General features: G+C 45.7%; 1 protein-coding gene across 2 annotated transcripts in view; it reads left to right on the top strand.

The window, feature by feature from the left end:
* The first annotated feature begins 284 nt into the window (after positions 1-284).
* The window catches only part of FAM53A (family with sequence similarity 53 member A), a 62,964-nt gene continuing 43,346 nt past the window's right edge, over positions 285-19,902 (top strand). Inside the window, exon 1 of one of the 2 annotated variants that reach the window (XM_066573014.1) lies at positions 285-419. The gene's annotated coding sequence lies outside the window, so the exon portion shown is untranslated. Of the gene's footprint in view, positions 420-6,682; positions 6,818-19,902 lie in introns of those variants that run through there. The other variant, XM_066573013.1, reaches the window with a different exon arrangement.

Genomic DNA, 19,902 nt, shown 5'->3' with positions numbered 1-19,902 from the left:
AATCTACAAACCGGGATGTACCATTTTTTTCCGTCAAAGAGGGGAGGTCTATTTTGTATAATTTCGCTTTTCTACTGACATCAATGACTATCAATCTAGTCTCCAATCTCCGATTATGTACACAGGCTGTCATACTAGTATTCTATAACATGAAGTTGTGATTCCCATATTTTCTTCTATTTAGATAAATGACCCAGACGTCTCCCCCTCTCCGAGCTCTTACTATGGTACGGCCGGAGGTTTTATGAGCTCCTGCCCAGCAGTTCTGCAGCTCACAAGTTCACAGCCAGCAGGGCCGTCGGAGGTGAGAGGACGGCGGGGGGGCGCTCAGTCTTCTGGTCGTGTCTCCCTCTGTGTCCTCCTTGTTCCCCCGCATGAGCTCAGCGGCTCCCTGTGCTCCTGCTGACGGGAGGGTGCAGGTAACTTGTGCCTATTGTTGTGGAGACCTAATGGACGGAGCGGCGTGCAGCTGGGAGCCGGACACGGGGGCGCTCTGGCGACCTCTAGCTGCCAGAGCGGTGCATTGCAGCAGTGTGCTCAGGCCATAAAGTAGTGGTGTGCCTGGAGCCTCGTACAGTTACTGTATGTAGAGCTGCAGTAGACTGTCGGCTGCTCATAGCTGCAGGCTGAGCGTGGTGTGATGGAGGTTACTGAGACGGGTAGCAACAGGTTTTATATATATATATATATATATATACACACAAGTATAAGAGGTTTGGGAACTTTTCGTGTATCGCATTGTGTGATATGTTACATTTTGTTATGGTAGTGAGCTGCAGATATGTGGTATATGCACGTGTGAGTCCTGTCGATCCCATATCGACCACTCGAGAGCCCATATCTATCTCTACTCAGCTATACATCTATTTAGCGTCTACCTTATATCTATGTATACATAGCCGCCCCGAGCTCAAGCCTGGACCCATGGGGAGGGCCAAAAAGGGACCGATGGGGGTGCTGTAGGACCCATGGGGAGGGCCAAAAAGGGACCGATGGGGCGCTGTAGGACCCATGGGGAGGGCCAAAAAGGGACCGATGGGGGCGCTGTAGGACCCATGGGGAGGCTATAAAGGGACCGATAGGGGAGGCTGTAGGACTGATGGGGAAGGGCCAAAAAGGGACCGATGGGGCGCTGTAGGACCGATGGGGTGGGCCAAAAGGGATCGATGGGGGGTGCTGTAGGACCCATGGGGAGGCTATAAAGGGACCGATAGGGGACGCTGTAGGACTGATGGGGGAGGGCAGTAAGGGGACTGTCGGGAGGGCCAAAAAGGGACTGATGGGGTACTGTAGGACCCATAGGGAGAGCCAAAAGGGATCGATGGGGGGGCGCTGTAGGACGTATGGGGTACAGCGACCAATGGGGACGCTGTAGGACTGATGGGGGAGGGCAGTAAAAGGACCGTCGGGCTGGCGCTGTAGGACCCATGTAGGGAGGGCGGTAAAGGGACCGTCGGCCCGGCGCTGTAGGACCCATAGGGAGAGCTGTAAAGGGACCGATGGGGGTGGGGGCTCTGTAGGACCCATGGGGAGAGCCGTAAAGGGTCTGATGGGTGGGCGCTGTAGGACTGATAGGGGAGGGCCGTAAAGGGACCAATGGGGGGGTGGCGCTGTAGGACCAAAAAGGAAGGGGGGGGGGTGTTGTAGGGACTGGTGGGGGGCTGTAGGTCAGAAAAGGGAACGATGGTGGAGGTGGGGTGGGAGGGCCGTAAAGGGAACGATGGGAAGTTCTGTAGGACCCGTGGGGAGAGCCGTAAAGAGACCGATTGGGGGAGGGGGGCGCTGTAGGACCGAAAAGGGACCAGTGGGGGGGGGGGGGGGGGCTTATCGTTCCACACATCTCCTGTCTTTATACATCTATTTGACATGTTTCTTATATCTACATATATATTGCGTTTCATCCTATTTAGCGCGCCGGTCGCTGACCTATCCGTACATCTCCTGTATCTGACTCTATACATCTTTCTAGTATCTGTATATATAGCAGCCATGTGTCTGATCCCATATCCCTCAGAGGCCTGTATCCATCTACACGTCGGCCATCTGTTTCCCTCTAATCTCTCACCCTTGTGTATATATATATATATTTGTATATTGTGTGCTCTGGCTCTGCCGTTCAGTAGGGTCTTCTGGTGTATTATAGCTCTACTATCTAGATGTCTGTGGAGGCGTTGGTGCCCCTGCCGCCGCGCTGCCCCCCATTCATGCGCCGTCCTGCCCAGCCGGTGGGTTGCACAAAGTTACTTCCTGAGTATTAAGCACCAGGGCTTGAATTACTCGGTGTAACCCAACGCCTGAGCAGCTGCTTTCATAAACTCCTCCCGGGCTGCAGGAATCATGTTGGGGTCACCACACACCTATGATTAACCCCCAACACGCTGTGCTAATACCACTGCCATCATGTTGTAGGCTCCATAATTATAATGTGGCAGCGGCGGGCAGGACAATGGGCATATGGCTGGGGCACGGCCGCTGTAATCCCAGCCGCTCACTGCAGGCTGCTTGTATAGATTTCTATAATCACGGATAATTGCAGCAAAAACCTCAGTTTAGAAGTTTGATTATTATTGAATTGACCTGAAGAGCTTGCACTCTGATTCTCATAGTTCTACTAATCTGAGAGACGGCGTGACGTTCAGCACATTTCCAGGCCACAACTTGTGACTTACTTGGCTTGATTTCCCCGGGCTGTCTTGTAAGAGTAGATTCAATATTATTCGTCTAGCGTTCCTTTTAGTGATCTCCGGTTATTGATACATGGAGCCATCCTCGGGCTTCTGTGTCTATACATATATATATCTAATCATCTATCACCAATCATCTTCCATCTCCGCTCACCTATCTAATACTGATCGTCTATCAATCTGTCTCCGATCCCCTGTGTATGTTAATTCCAATCTGTGTATATATTTTTCGATCATCTATGTATTTATCACCCATCTATGTATCGATCTCTGATCATCTTTGTATATATATATATATCTGTTTCCAATCTCCAATCATTTATGTATCCATCTCCAATTCGGTCTATCACTGATCACCATGGTATCTGTTGCCTATCATCTATGTATCCATCTCTGATCACCTACAAATGGCACAGATTTTCCCCAGATTGTCATGGAATGGCCCAGAAAGTTATCTTAACCCATTAAATATCTCTTATCTTGGCACAACAAAACCCATTGTGAAGTAATTCAAAGTGTAAATAAACCACCCTGATAGCACAGCACCCCGCCATATCATGCTACAGAATAACCCATCTGTATGTATCTCCGATCATCTTCTATCTCTATCACCTATACATTGATTTCTGATCATCTTTGTATCTACCACCAATTGTCCATGAATCTATTTACGATCCTCTATCTCCGATCATCTATCTCTCTATGTATCTATCCCGTCATCTATGTATCTATTCCCGATTATCTATGTATCTCCGATCATTTATCTATGTATTTATCCTCGATCATCTATGTATCTATTCCCAATCATATAGCTTTAATTATCTCTATATGTATCTCCAATTATCTCTGTATCTGTCCCCGGTCATCTATTTCTATATTCATCTATCCCCGACCATCTATCTCTCTCTGTATCCGTCCCCGATCATCTCTGTATCCGTCCCCGATCATCTCTGTATCCGTCCCCGATCATCTCTGTATCCGTCCCCGATCACCTCTGTATCCGTCCCCGATCACCTCTGTATCCGTCCCCGATCACCTCTGTATCCGTCCCCGATCACCTCTGTATCCGTCCCCGATCACCTCTGTATCCGTCCCCGATCACCTCTGTATCCGTCCCCGATCACCTCTGTATCCGTCCCCGATCACCTCTGTATCCGTCCCCGATCACCTCTGTATCCGTCCCCGATCACCTCTGTATCCGTCCCCGATCACCTCTGTATCCGTCCCCGATCACCTCTGTATCCGTCCCCGATCACCTCTGTATCCGTCCCCGATCACCTCTGTATCCGTCCCCGATCACCTCTGTATCCGTCCCCGATCACCTCTGTATCCGTCCCCGATCACCTCTGTATCCGTCCCCGATCACCTCTGTATCCGTCCCCGATCACCTCTGTATCCGTCCCCGATCACCTCTGTATCCGTCCCCGATCACCTCTGTATCCGTCCCCGATCACCTCTGTATCCGTCCCCGATCACCTCTGTATCCGTCCCCGATCACCTCTGTATCCGTCCCCGATCACCTCTGTATCCGTCCCCGATCACCTCTGTATCCGTCCCCGATCACCTCTGTATCCGTCCCCGATCACCTCTGTATCCGTCCCCGATCACCTCTGTATCCGTCCCCGATCACCTCTGTATCCCTCCCCGATCACCTCTGTATCCCTCCCCGATCACCTCTGTATCCCTCCCCGATCACCTCTGTATCCCTCCCCGATCACCTCTGTATCCCTCCCCGATCACCTCTGTATCCCTCCCCGATCACCTCTGTATCCCTCCCCGATCACCTCTGTATCCCTCCCCGATCACCTTTCTTTCACTGGTCATCTATTTAGAGACGTCTTTAGGACGACTAGCTGTAGTTGCCTATAGAAGTGGTCGTTTATTGGGTGGTTCTCTAAGGAAGATGGTCAGTATACATATATGGTGAAGCGGACCATCTGCAGACTAGTCTGGATAAGAGGTGCTCTTTTGGAGAGGCTTTGCTACATCTCCTTAGTGTGTATATATCTGTATATCCAGGACAGTATAAATTTCCGTAGACTTCATGCGCCCCTTAGTCGTGCTAGGAGACGTTTGATACTTTAATAATAAAGAAATAGGAATATCAGTATAAAACAGTCCAGCAGCTAATGTCTGGGCCTATTAGCCACCTGTCTTACTTTAGATTGTTAGCTCCCATTGCCAGATCTTAATCAGTTTAATGTATTGTCTAGTAACCTGCAGCAGAATATCCGCGTTACAACCTTCAGGTATGAGGCGCTCCTAGTGCGTCTCCCAGGCCTCCTCCCCCGGGGGCTCGCACGCTACACATGGAGGGGTCTGGCAGGACTCTTCTCTTTCCACCATGTGGCGCTTTAATACTGTCCTGCTGATATATTTATAGACAGGCCTGCTATTTGGTTTCTCCTCTCCAGGGGATATTCCAACGAGACCGTGAGAAAGTTTAGGTGAAGCGTGCATGTGTAGGACTCGTGCGCCATACTGCTTGTATATACTGGACGCCATTAAAATGCTGTTCCGTGCGGGTTAACAGATGCTGGATTAAATCCATTTCTTGTATATATTGGGTTTTGCTTTGATTTGGTAAAATATAATGGGGGGGGGGGGGGGCATGTATAAAAAGTGGGAAATGTAGGAAAATCAATAAAAGTGTCTGATCAGCCCTAATGGCTAGAACGAAGTGCCAGTGGCATCTTCTGCCGTCTCCACTCGGCTGTATCCAACAGTTCCGTCGATGTGCTTTGGCGCCACTTTGTACTAGTTAGTCAAAGCTATCTCGGCAGTCCCATTGAAAGCGAATGGAACGCTTCATTCGTTCCCCCACCCACCCTCGCCGCCCCAGTGGTGCAGTAACCCTCCTGCAAGGAGGATGGTGGACACAGGACCCCCACCGATCAGCAAGTTTTCCGCTATCCTGTGGATAGGGCGTAACTCGAAATTCTGGTACAACCCCTTTAACGGTGCGTTCACACACAGCAGATGTGCAGATTTTCCGCAGCAGGAAATCCACATCAGACTTCATGTCAAAGCCCCTAGCATTTGCGCGGGTTTTAAGGCGGATTCCGCTTTGTGTGATTGCACCCTTAGGCCGGATTCACACCAGCGTATTTGCGCATGCACAATTTGCGCAAGCAGTACTCAGAGAATAAAACCCATTAATTTCAATGGGTTCCTACGCCTTTCGGGTAGGCAAAAAAACCGCAGCGTGCTCTATTCTCCTGTGCACCAAAAATCTCCATAGAAGTCAACGGGGATGTGATAATGCACGCCAAATACACGGGGAGATATATGAAACCCCTCGGAATTGTGCAGGAAAAAGAACACATCTGGAACTCATTAGACTAATTAGCCATTTTAATCACATTATTTTGCCGCGTGCAAATGCAGGTTTTGCGCACTGACAAAGTACAGTAAAACACGCCCAAAAAAAGAAACGTTCGTTCCGCAAAATTGCTATGCGAAGTAGATTTTGCAGAGTGTTAATAAAGTTCAAAGTTGTATTTTTGGGGGTTAATGTGTAAAAAACACCCCTGACACTGGCCTCTGAGTATAGGATTGACCCAGAAGGCTTGGGGAAAAAAAACCCCAAATGGCGTAAAATTTAATAAAAACATTAAATACGAAGTTTTATGACCTGCAACATTTCCATGCAATTCGAATTACCAGACTTTCTGGACTATTGAATGCCGGATTAAAGGAATGTTCTGCAGCTGCAATGTATTAACCATGAATGCAAAAATAAGCTTTAGCAACTCCGCTGGACTGACAGCAACGCAATGTGCAAAAGTCCCACCGGATGAAGTTGGCAGGCGTTCTTCACGGTTTCTGCACGGTCTTGGTAAATGCTGAGTAATCTGCATGCACAGCCTGAGTTACAAGTCTGCCGGCTGATGTATTGCTGCTGCTGTAGTAATAAAGCTGTGTGGATTTAAAAAAAAAAAAAAAAAAAAAGTGACGTAGAAATGGCCTTGTCCAATCAGAGCGGAAAGTGGGCGGCGCCGGAGCAGAGGGGGGAGGCGTGTGGAAGTGAATAGTTCTTTTTATTTATTTGGTGTGCTGAGGTTGTGTGGTCATATGCATGGAAGCAGCCAAGGGGAAAGCAGCAGCCGGGGGAAGGCCAGCGTGCTGCACAGGTACACCGTCTTACAGGGTTAGGGGCTGCTGCCCACATCCTGGACTCCCCCTCGCAGCTCCTGCAAGGCTTTTTGCAATCCCCTTTCCTTTTAATCCCTTTTCTCTCCTGCCTTTCTAGATGTGTCACATCGACTCGTCATGCCTGATCTATAGGCGTTCATTGTTCTATTTATAACCTAGTTTTCGAATCTCATTATGTAATAAAACAAGGTGACTTTTTAGCCCCGTCGCTTTCGTTTCTCTTTGCAAACCGTCGAAAAAAATAGCCGGATCCGCCTCCGCTGCGAACATAAAGTGCGTAAACGCTCGGAAAAATGGAATTGCGACACATCCTTTAAACGGCAAAAACGTGCACGCGCTTTTTGGGTGCCCTTTTATAAAGGACATGAGAAGTGTCCTTTTTTTTTTTTTTTTTTTTAGAACTGTCGTCTTTTTTTGTATTCGCTATACACCGTCAAGCTGGATTGGGGTTGACATCATGTTCGGACACCGAGCCGGGAACTGTTAATTTTTCACGCTGCATTGTTGTGTAGGGAGGCTGAAAAGGCGGCTGCGGTGGGAGGAAATAGAAGTATTTCTATTAAAAGAAGAGAGGGGGAAAAAAAAAATCGCCTTGGGAACTGTTAACCAGTTAGGCGACAGGCGATCCGAACGCAAGTTACTATCTATGGAGTATTGAAGAAGGGCATTTGAGCCCTTATTGTTTAACCCCTGGTGTGCCGGCGATAGTGTCTAGGGGGGGGTTTAAGGCCTTGTTATCATACTTTTTGTCCCCTTATCACCCGAAGGGGAATTTCCGTGAAGACAAATGCGAGCAGCAGCTGATTTTTTTTTTTTCCTTTTCTCCGAGAGGGGTTATGCTGGGTGAGACATGACATCACGAAGTTGCCAGTATGCAGCTCCCATGCTTGTGTATTAATAGAAGCCTCTTGTAGGCAACGGCAAGAAAGCTTTACGCTATGAAGGTAGGTCCAGGGTGGGTAGCTGGCAAGATTTTTTTTTTTCCTCTCTAGGCCCCGGGATGGGCACAAAAACACCAGCTGGCATTGCCGACACTTTTTTTTTTTTAAGTAGCCGGGCTGATTTGCACAGGCAGCCATTAATAAGTGCTCTGCAACTGCTGAGCAAACTCGGCCTCTCCTCAAGTTGTTTTTACGGGTTAAACGACCCTGTGATTTTGTGGTTTTTCACCGTGCTGAGAATATATTCCTAAGCACCCCCTACCCCCCTTCCCTTCCTCTTTTTGGACACTTTAAAAGAACACGTCCTTTTTTTTTTTTTTTCTTGTATGTACTTTTGGATTTTTTTTTTCTTTTTTTCAAAAAGTTTCACTTTATATAGTAAATTATACTCCCGGCGGTGGGAAGGTTTGGTTTTGGCGGTTTTAACACAAACCAGAACCTCTGAATTGACATAAAGGGGGGAGAATGGAAACTGTTTACATTAAGGACTGGCTGAAGTCTGCAGTGAAGTGCTCTAATTTAATCCATGTTCGGCTCCCAGAGCCCACGATTTCTCAGGATCATGTTAGGTTTGGAACATGTGTTCACGTTTATAGTAAGGGGGCTGGGGAGGGCATTGTTAAGCTTATTCTGGCTTTCCAACTAAGATTAAATGACACTGTAGGCTTTCAGCGAGTCTCCCGTTAAGATGTGCCAAAAACATACAATTTTTCAAAAATATATATATATATATTTGTGGTAACTTTTTGTTTTTTATTTGGTTATGTTTAATTTTTTTGGAAATGTTTTTAATTTCAATGAAACCTTTCCCCTCTCCAATACCATTTCTCTTTAAACAGCTTTTACGAGCATGGCAACGAGCCCTATGTATCACCTTGTAAAAAAATGTGCTAAACAGATTGGGTATTCGCCCCCAAGCCCTCTACAAAAACTCCTTTCTACTCCAGGATTTGCCATACTCTGTAAATCGTTGGTTTTTAACGACTGCATCTACATGTAAAAACAGAAATCTTATTTGGTCTAGAGTTTCTAGTATTCTTCAAAGTACTTTTCTGTTAATTGAGCTCAACTTTGTATAATTTTGAATGTTTTTGAAAAGTTTCTCCCAAACTTTTTTTCATTGGAAGGAATGTAGAACTGTACCTACTGTTGGGCTGGCCTTTGAGATATAATTTGGTTATGGGGATATTGGTGTTTATGGTGTTCTTAAGGCTAAGCTCACAGGAGCGTAATGCGAGAGCAGATCCCCACCCAATCGCGGGTCCAATAGCTTGAACTAATAGCATGATAAATGCGACCCTAGTTCTGGTCTTTAGGCGTGTGGTTGGACTGTCGTAATACGGATGCAATAATACGCCCATAGTATGGGGGGATTCCAGTTTTTGTCAACCGTAGATTTAATAAGTGAGGTTTTTGACACTTTTTCTGTAGTAAATTACTGTCAGTCTGGTACAGTGGTGGCCATTTTGTTTTATCACTGGCTCTAGAGTTCCCTTTTAAAGACCAAGCCTTATAGTGGGTTGCATGGAGATCAGTGAAAGGGCTTCTTATATTGTAATAACTAATTTTTGTTCTTAGTTTGGTAAAACAGGGACCATTTTTGGGGCTGCACTAGTTGCCCAGTCTATTTGAAATTGTCGTGTAGTTTTTGGTCAGTATTGGCCAAGGCTGGAGAAATCTCAGGCAGCCATAGGCTATACCTGGAGTTATGCAACTGATATCTAACTTTTTGGGTTTTCTATAACCTTTCCCATTGCTCGGTGGCCAGTTGACACCTGCAGTGGTGTAAGTGTCTTCTAAAGTCTGTAGTATTTGCCCTCGAATGGTGTAGGCGGTGGCTCCATGCAGAAGATTTGTACATCAGTTACCCTCCTTGAGTTGCCCTCAAGCAAGTTTTTCTGGTCTACCAATAACTGCTTTGGCCTTCGGCTGGAGTGTGACGGCTTCAATTTGCAACAAAGTTGTGGTAATCTAAGAGTATAGTGGGACTTGGACTTCACAATTGTAATCCTTCGAATTCGCCAACCAAAGGGTGGGAAGATCTTGTGGCTGAGACCCAACATATAACGTCAGGGCCTAGGCCCACCACAGTAGAGCTCCCTTAGGTTCAGGCATGTTTGGGATAGCTGGAAGGTGGGTTGTGTCTAGTACTAGCTGACATCTAGCCCACCTGTATTGAGTGTTTAAAGAAGGCCAAGGACTTACCTTCCGGGAGGTAATTTCAGGGACTCTAACCTCCTAAAAGTATTGCAAATAACCCAAAGTGTAAAGCAGTCTCATAACGGAGTTGCTATAAAATGACAGCTCCGTGATAACCAAATCCTACCCAACTTTTCCAGAGTCCCGAATGGCAAAACGGATATGCTGGTAATGCCAAGAATGGATTGAACCTTGAAAGAGCACCCCTGAGTAAAGGCACGTCACCCCCCCCCCCCCCCACTATGAGAAATAATTACCAGTTTAAATATGTTTAAGGGTTAACGTGCCGATGCTCATGTGTTTGCCACCGTTCCTTAGCTCCCAGCGTAATTTGGAATTCCCCTTGTGCACGTGGAGATCACAACTACTTTCCCTCTGAGCACATTCCTTTGTGTGCGCTGGGCTCCGGCCTTCTCCGCTTATTGATGATCTCTCCATTAGCTCACTGCGCCTTAGATACGGTGATGTGTCACTTAAAGGGGCGTCTCCGTGTTATAAATAAAGCTTATTGACGGGAGCACTGTATACACGTTTACTCAGATTTGGGGCCTGGTGGTTTTTGGGACTCTGCGGTTTTCTTGGATCCACAGACAAGACTTTGCTTAATGTACCTCAGAGTAAAAGTAGTCGATGGCAACCAAGAGTCCTGCTTACGTGTGTCCAGTGCGGTTTGGAAAATGAAAGCTGAATGCTGATTGGTTGCTGTGGGCAACAAGGCCACTTTTGCTCTGAGGCACCTGAGATATGAGGCCCGTGGAATTAGACGCTTCAGCCTGTAATTGGGGGCTGTCTGGCATTTTTAGGGGGCTAGTTAGGGGAAGGGTTATACCACACGGATGAGTAAATAACTTGTACAAACCCAGGAAAATCCCCTTTAATTCCGCGTTGTCTGGTTGGCTTACCTGGTATTTCTCGCGGCATTAATCGTAGCCGATGTCGTTTTTTACGCGCAGTTATCTGTAGAAATGATTCCTCCTTGCGGGTTTGTTAGGCCGGGCTCACACGAGCGTAAGATATTACATGTGCGATACACGGTAATTCGCATGCAATCAAATAACTGTCTTACGCTGGTTCGCTCACATTTGCGTGTAAGAATTGCGTAATACGCGAGCGCAAAAAAGTATGCAGTATGCTCTATTTTGCTGTGAACTACAGGCGAGAGAGATCTTTGTTCTCAAGGGGTGCGTAATTAACGCTGCCCATGCGCAACTACATTGCATATGCGTGGCGTATATATGCGTCGTTGCGAAGCGACCGTGCAGGAAGATAAACAGGAAGACTGCACATGACGGGGTGCGTGAGGTACGCTGTCATGCGCAGTACCATATCACTGCCCTACGCTGCGATAGGCCGGCTCTCCGATGGCTCCACAACACAACACGTGTGAATTCCATCTATATCGCTATCAGACGGACTTCATATACCCTTGGAGCATTGCTAGGTTTTTAGAAGTAAGCAAGTGTTCCCATTCACTGACGGCAAGCAGAACTTTTTGTAGCAAGGAGGAATTGCAGCGTGAGCCATTGAAAAGCAGCCCCGCATCTTAAAAAATGTCTGAAATAATCTGTTACCCTTAGCAGCCAATCACAGCACAGCTTTCATTTTATCATTGCAGTGTAAGAAATGAAAGCAAGAGCTGTGATTGGTTGCTGCTCCGCCTCCACCAATTGGCTTACTCCCTTGCGCCTGTATGTACTGCTGATTGGTGGTGAGAGCCGTTCGGAACTGGTGCTGCTCCCCCACCTCCACCAATTGACTTACTCCTTTCCTCCCGTCGTACCATGCCGCTGTTACATATCTCTGCTGCTCCTGCCGTGGAAAAGACGGTAAAGGAGTTCTAGTGGCCCTCCGTCGCCCTGTACATCCCCTGCACACTCACCTGGGTGCGTCTTATAGAGCGGAAAATACGGTATATTAAAAAGTTACAAAACTTTTAGCAATACAATGAGTAAGCCTTAGTGGCACAACTGGAAAATCCCTTTAATTTTTTGTTCGCACTACTCAACGGCCCTTTTGTTACCAGTTATGGCTTTTTGTTCTCCCGTGTCTTTTAGTTGGAGACAGTTAATGGTATGTAAATTTACATCTGCGCTAGGCATTCCGTTTCTCCTCCATCATAGGAGCAGGAATGCCACATCTCCACAACGGAACCAAACTGTGCCGAAGGACCTCGTTGACCCTAATGGGGTCCGTCTGGTTCTTGCACCTGTCCGGCATGACTTTTTCGTCCTGTATTTCATGCCACATCTGCATAGAAGGCGCTGAATGGAGCCTAATGTAGATGAAGTAAGGGGAAAAAAAGGTTTGTAGGCTTTCAAGGGATCTTGGAACGTTCTTTACGCCTTGGTGGACGAGTCCAGATGAGATATTTGCTCGGGAGCTCCTCGTCTTCCTGTGCGTTGCTTTATGGCTCTGACTTACAAGGCTGAGAGCGACGTGTCAGAGCTCTGCTGAAATATTCCATTGAGTAGTCGACATGGCAGGTCATGAATCCGAAATATGTTCCAATAACAGGAGGGGAGCCTTGTCAACCAGCTTTTTTTTTCTTATGGACAGAAATGTGTAGTCCATACGGGAATCGGGGGAAAAATAAATATCACACCAGATCCGTTCCTTATTTTTTTTTTCTCTTTTGACCTTTAGGGACAAATTAGGATGTGACATTTGGGGAGCTTGTAGTTGACGTCCACCTAAATTGGTCCAAGGAGATGTATTACGGCGGAGGACGTTTTTCCTGTCAAAACCTTGTTTAGTTTGGCGGCTCGGAGAGAAAAATTGGCTTATATATTCATCGGCTTAGCTTTGCCAGTTCATTAGGAGGTAGCGAGGGCAATGAGGTACTTTGTGCCGCATGTTACGGGTATGGCTGCCACTTGTGATGCGTCAACCTTTAAAAATAACAGAAACCTGTGTTGTAAACATTCGTGATATGTGCGAGGCTTTGTTCACGTTTGCATCACAGCCTTTGGCGTAACATCCCAAAGAAAATAGCGCCGTTTTATCCAGTAGAGTGCCAGGAGGTATAATAAAAATCCAGAGGAACCCATTACAGTCAGTGGAATTCAATGGGCGCCGTTTGTCATGTGACAGAATCTGTGCGGGGCTGGCATTCCGTTTTTCTGTTCCCATGAAAGAACTAGAAAGTAGGTCGGGAAGGGTATCGTTCCTCCTTAGGGAGAGCACCTAGAAGGTGTGAGGAGACTTATAAGGCGGTCCATGTTCTTCTGGGCAATATGCAAATTGAACATGCAGGAATGCTGCCTTTCAATAGGTGGTGCTGTAGAGGTATTCCGTCTTTCTATTTGCATATTTCCCAGAGGAGCATGGATGGCCATACAAGTCTCCTCACACCTTCTAGGTGCTCTCCCTAAGGAGAAACGATACCCTTCCCATCCTACGTCTATAGGCCTCTCTCTATCACCGAAACAAGTCGGTCTGTCCATGGTTATCTTTTCTTTCCGGAGAAGACTCTGTCTTTGGCTCACAATACCCAGTCATTATTACAAGGCCTGTTAAAAGGTCAGACGCTGACTTGCAGAAATGCTTGCTTCCAACAGGAGGCGCTATGGAGGCATTGTTCTCATTTAGAACTAGAAAGCGGAATGCCTCAACAGGGTTAATGAAGCCTACTTCTCGGCGACATCAGTTGCCTATGGGAAAAGGCTGATGGCGCATGTTTTATGGTTTTTCCTTTTCCCGCTGTACATGTAACACGGACGTGACAAGACTGTTGGGCTCTCTGACAAGCCTATATTTAATTTTATGGCCGACCTGGGTCAGTTTCCGACTTACTGAACACGTTATCAGGAATGGGTGGAGGGCATTACATCATGTGATTACACTGTAAAACACTATATTAAACTTTCTGTACTAAAGTGTACTATACAACCCTATTCTGTATTACACTGTACAATACGCTAATATGCAACACGACTCTAATCTAAACTATACTATATGCTGTTCTATATTACATGACGCTATTCTCTGCTATGTTCTGCGCTACATTACACTTTTCTGTATTATGCTATACTGCATTACTTTGTACTGCGCTATACTGCAGATTTTTGTACTATCCTAAACTATTACATACTATTTTCTGTATTACACTAGACTGTACTACTGTGTACTATGCTGTACAAAACAACTATATAAAACAATTCTGTACTACGTCTTTAAGGGCAGCTTCACACGGGCGTGTTTGCGTGCGCAAAGATTAGAACCCATTCATTTCGTCCCTTCTCATTTCCTTTTCTTTGAACCTCTATTTTTGTGCGCATTTGCGCAGAAAGGAGTCTGTGGCAGGAGCGCACCCATAGAGAACAATCGTTCTTTATTGCACGTAATATGCAGTAAAACAGAACATGCTGCGTTCTTTGTACACAAAGTATACACGCAAGTGTGCATGGCTCAATGAAAATCGGTGTACTTTCATTGGCTCCATCCACCGCATATTATGCATGCTGAATACGCAACAAAGTTACGCCTGTGGGAATGAACCCTTATACTACACTGCACTACTCTACAATGCAATACTACACAACTTGTTACCACATTGAACGATTCTGTCCCACGTCTTTTCTATATGGCTGTACTATTTCTGTATTCTACTAGTCCATGCTGTTTGGCAGTGTACTACATTATACAGTACTATACAGAATTGTTTTATTGCACGTCGCTTTTCATACTGTTTTATACTGCAGTTTATTAAACGGAGTACTTCACTGTACTGTAGGACGTACTAGTATTGTGCAGTACACTATGTAACACTGGCGCACTGTACCTCAATCCGCTAGTAGTGGGGACGCTACATGCGGCCGGGTGACGTTACTTGTCTTTTTTCATTACTGCGCAAATCCTTGTCAGGAAAGCGGTAAACATGTCTGTCCTACAGATAAATGGTGATCACCGTCCTCGGGGATGGTGGAGTCGGTACATACGTTGCTTGGCTGGAAAAAAAAAAACCCTCGGGGCCATTTTGTTTTTAAAAATATATCCTATAATTGTAGGCCGTCGTATTGGGCGTTTACCCGGCTCATTCATTCACATGTTCAGACCTCCATCAGGTGTCTGTTTATATCTGTAGCGGCAGCCATCTTGGTAATCCCCTAGTTTCGGTCTAGTGCAGTCAAGTAAGTTTGCTTCTGGTCTGTGGAAAATGGGTTGATGATCCTTGTTTGCGTTGCAATCGTAGGTGGTGTTTCTTAAGGAATGATCACAGCTGAGAAAAAGATCACATGCCACATTTACTAGAAAGGCGCCCAGGAACTGTTGATAAAGGGGCAACTCTCAAAGCTTTTCTACAGAATTTAATCCCAAAAATTCAGTTTTCAGCAAATAAAAAAAATTTAATTTGAAAATTGTATGGATTAGTTTTTTTTTTTTTTTATGCCAAGTTCCCCGCTTCTGCCAAATTTCATCTGCTTCCGTGTTACTCAGTTATCTTTACTGCAGGGTGTACCGTCCCTGCTCGCCTGCAGTTGAACTTTGAGGGGAGTACCAAAGGGCAGGGCAACTTTCAGTTCTGTTTTTACTGATCTTGAAAGTAATCTGCCGGCATTGCCAAGGCGTAACAGGTGTGATCCACACACTAATCTAAAACCTGTAAAACAAAAGTAAATCCATAAAAAGTTTAATTGTCATGTGTAAGGCTTGGGGCTACATGACTTTTTCCAGCTACAGCCTTGTTTTATAGATGGGCTTAATTAAAAAAAGAAGACAAATTCTGCCCCCTATTGACCAAATTAGCATGGAAAATTACATTTTAAATCAAAATAAAAAAGAGCTTAGTTCAAAATTCCAATATTTATATCCTTATGACAGAATTCGGGATCACTTTGGAACACACTTCCTCGCTGATATCTGCTGTATTTTTTGGAAGTGGCGATCTGTTCAGACCAGACTTCCTTTTTCATGTATTTTAAAAGTTTGATCCACTGGCATGTCCCGAGGCTCTTGACCTTGATCCCATTGTGTGGCCTTTCTTAGCTTTAAAGGAACCCTTTGAAGAAAAAAGATGGCATATCAGTGGTTGTCCAAAATTCAAGACTCGATAAACACGGCAGCTTTCTTTCAGAAACCGAGCCACACCTGTCCACAATGGAGCTGCAATACCATACTCAACCTGTGGACAAGTGTGGTGCTGTTTTTTGGAACACGGTAGCCATGTTTCTCTGGTCTTAGAAACCCCTTTAAAGAGAATCCGTAGACAACTCAGAGTAGCGTAAAAGTACCTTTACATGGTGCGATAGTTGTCCGAATGCTCACTGGGAACAGCGACTACTAATGATAGTTGTCCTGTGTACACATGGCCACCGACAAGACACGGAGTGGAAATCGCTCACTTTAAAGGGTGGTTTTTAGCTCATGTAACAACCAAGCGACTATCATCACACCATGCCAGAGGGGACTCGCCCATGATATTCATGAGCCGCTCGGTTAGTCCCACCTATGACCTCCCGTTGGCCAGTGACCACTTTTTTTTTTCTATGCACACAAATAGGTAGAGAGCGATCAGTCAGTTGCCTGTTTGGGACTAGCCCCGAAGCTCATGAATATCGCTGACTAGACGCCCCCAACGTGATGTTGAGTGCTGCAACTGATAAAGTGCAAGTTTGTCAGAAAATATCTTATGGACAGATAAAACAGACATAGTCCTGAAATCGAAGAGGACCCATTCAGCCTCTGCAGTGGACCTATTGCCCGTAGGGAGCACTGCTTGGCCTATAATACTCCCTAGGCCCTCGTGGCACCACAAAAAGAGTAACCCCTTCCAGACCCATGCCACTGGTCTCTCCCCCAGCCAGTCCCCTACTCTATACTACTGCAGGTCAAGAGCCCCCAAACTGCTGTCCATAGATAGGTGTCGTCTTACTCATGCAGAATACTCTGGTTTGGCTCGCATCCCAAGTCATGTTGGAAGGCCGGCTAACAAGTCAAACATTGACTTAGGGTAGTTACCTTCCAATAGGTGGAACAGGTGAGGCATTTTTTTATCAACAAATTTGCATATCATTTTCCTAGGGAACATTGCATGGCCTATAAGACTACTATGCTCTTGTGGTGCTCTCCACAAGCAGAAAGAGTGCCCCCAGACCCACGTGGCTTCTCGCCAAGTCAACAAGAACCCTACTCTGCACAGCTAAGGGTCAAGGACCCCAAAACAGCTCTGTAGATGGGTGCCTTTTCCTTATGAAGACTACTCTGGTTTGGCTCACATCCCAAGTCATGTTACAAGGTTTCTTAAAAAGATCATTGATTTATGGCATAGCTACCTTCAATAGGTGGTGCAATTAAGGCATTTTTCCATCTTCCAATTTGCATACCTTTTTCCCGCCACTGCATGACTTATATAAGATTCCCTAAACTTTTGTGGCGCTCCCCACATGGAGAAACCGTGAGCAAATCGTTATAGCCGAGAGTTGTATTTTTTTATTTTGAGATTGGGTCGAAAAGAAAGAATGTGCTACGTTTTTTCCCCCTGTGATCTCTGTGCTGTCTGTACGGCGCACACAGCCATTGTTACCGGCTGCTATTACTAACCCACACCCTTAAAGCGGCTGCGGTTGTGCGGAGGTTCTAAGCCTGTGTACTCCTATATTTGGGTGTTGCAATATGCCTGCAGGGATCTCCACCACTGTATGCTCATTTTTTGTGAGGGCTAAAAAAAAATATTTACCTGGTCAAATAACCCAAAAAAGCAAATGTTTTGTGTAATATGGGACCTTGTTTTACAGGAGGTTTCATCACCCGTGGATTTATAAGGCTGCAATGTAGAGCGCTTCTGGGATTTAGATTGGATACATAGGATTGTCCATGCTCAAAAACTAGCATTTTGATTAAGTGCTTGAAAATGGATGACTTACATGCCTACAAATGTATCGAGAATTTATCATAAAAAAGGAATTTTATGTAAAAAAAAAAAAAAACCCACAACAACAAAGTGCATATCAGAAAGGGGTCTTTCACACTATTTAGCCCCAGATCAGTTTTTTTTCTCTGTTCCGCTTTTGCAGTAGATAGAATTAAACTCTTCCATTTGTACCGTCATTGATTTAATTGGGGTTTAAAAAAAAAAAAAAAGCCAATGAAAGCTTCCCGTTCTCCTCCGCTGCATTGAATTTCAGTTTTTTATATAGCACTTCCATCTGTACTTTTTTTTTTTTTCATTTAAAAAATCGGAAACTGAACAAAATCATTGAAATCAGTGATGGCAAAAACAGAACAGTTTTGTTTTAATACCATCTCTCCGCTCTAAAAACGGAACAGAGATGGAAAGCCTGAACGAAAAAAAGAAACGCTAGTATAAAATCAGCCTAAGAACACGTTGGGGTCCCTTTACACGGGGCGACTGTTGGGTGCTCAGGACCCTTCTACATGGGCCGATCCAGCGAGAATCTGGTTATTCTATCTGCTAGCAAGAACCTGAACGAACAACGGACGATAATTCATTCGCTTGTTATTTATCCCGTTTCTGCATATATAAAAACTGATAGTCGATCGGCCCGTGTGAACAGGCAGTTCATCAATGAGCTACTGCCTGTTCACTGTGAATGGAGGTGGGCGGGTTGGCATGATCCCCGGCCCGCTCTGCCTCCAGTCACTGAGCGATGATCGTTCCCATGTAAAAGCACAGGAATAATAATTGCTGAGACGACTTTCTGGTACTCGGTACCTAACAGACCATTCCATGTGAACGGGCCCTTACAAGGCAAGACTAAAAATTGGCAAGAAAAAAACAAAACGCAAATTTAAAAATGAAAATTAAAACCCATTAAAATAGAAACTACGATTGAATATTTGAAGAATTACAAAATGAAATATTTTTTTCTACATGCAGTTTCAGATTTTCTGTGAGTGGAAAACTTTACTATTAGCCATTCCGCGCTTGGGCTCCTCGGCAGTCAGTAGGAGTGGGCTGTGTGGGATCGCGGTCAGGTATTCACTATAGCTGGAAAGTGTACTTCCCTGCATATTTCATTTGCTCATTCAGAGGTCCGAGACCACATCAGGGAACTGGAACTACTTTGTGCAGCGCTTTCTGAATTTTTGGTTTGGTTTCCCACAAAATGGGGTTTTACGAGCAAGTTTAGTTTGAAGAGCTGCGGCTCTGAAGAGGTGGCATCTCAGGTGGTATTGAATACCTCATGGTTGGAACATGGGATATTTAGTTCCCATATGTGTTTGTTTTTGTGTGCAGTTTACTTTTAAAGGAGAATCTCTCTGTAACGAGATACCATGTAGCAGAGTTTGCAGCGCCGTGGTACAGTATAGGCTCTGTCAACGGGTTTTTGTAGTACAGTAGAAGTTTTTTGGACTTAGTTGGATCCCTTTAAATAACGGGAACTAAGCTCTAGATGTCATGGGGAACAAGGCCAGTTTTACTCTTAAAGGGGTTGTCCCGCGCCGAAACGGTTTTTTTTTTTTTTTAAACCCCCCCCCCGTTCGGCGCGAGACAACCCCGCTGCAGGGGTTAAAAAAACAACCCGCACAGCGCTTACCTGAATCCCGGCGGTCCGCGTCTTCATACTCACCTGCTGAAGATGGCCGCCGGGATCCTCTGTCTCCATGGACCGCAGGGCTTCTGTGCGGTCCATTGCCGATTCCAGCCTCCTGATTGGCTGGAATCGGCACGTGACGGGGCGGAGCTACACGGAGCCCCATTCAGAAAAGAAGACCCGGACTGCGCAAGCGCGGCTAATTTGGCCATCGGAGGGCGAAAATTAGTCGGCACCATGGAGACGAGGACGCCAGCAACGGAGCAGGTAAGTATAAAACTTTTTATAACTTCTGTATGGCTCATAATTAATGCACAATGTACATTACAAAGTGCATTATTATGGCCATGCAGAAGTGTATAGACCCACTTGCTGCCTCGGGACAACCCCTTTAAGGTAACTTTGCATGGGGCGATTACTGCCCAAATA

Source organism: Eleutherodactylus coqui, chromosome 7 (assembly GCF_035609145.1).
Source record: "Eleutherodactylus coqui strain aEleCoq1 chromosome 7, aEleCoq1.hap1, whole genome shotgun sequence".
Lineage (NCBI taxonomy): Eukaryota > Metazoa > Chordata > Amphibia > Anura > Eleutherodactylidae > Eleutherodactylus > Eleutherodactylus coqui.
This window is presented reverse-complemented; position numbering and strand designations above follow the sequence as displayed.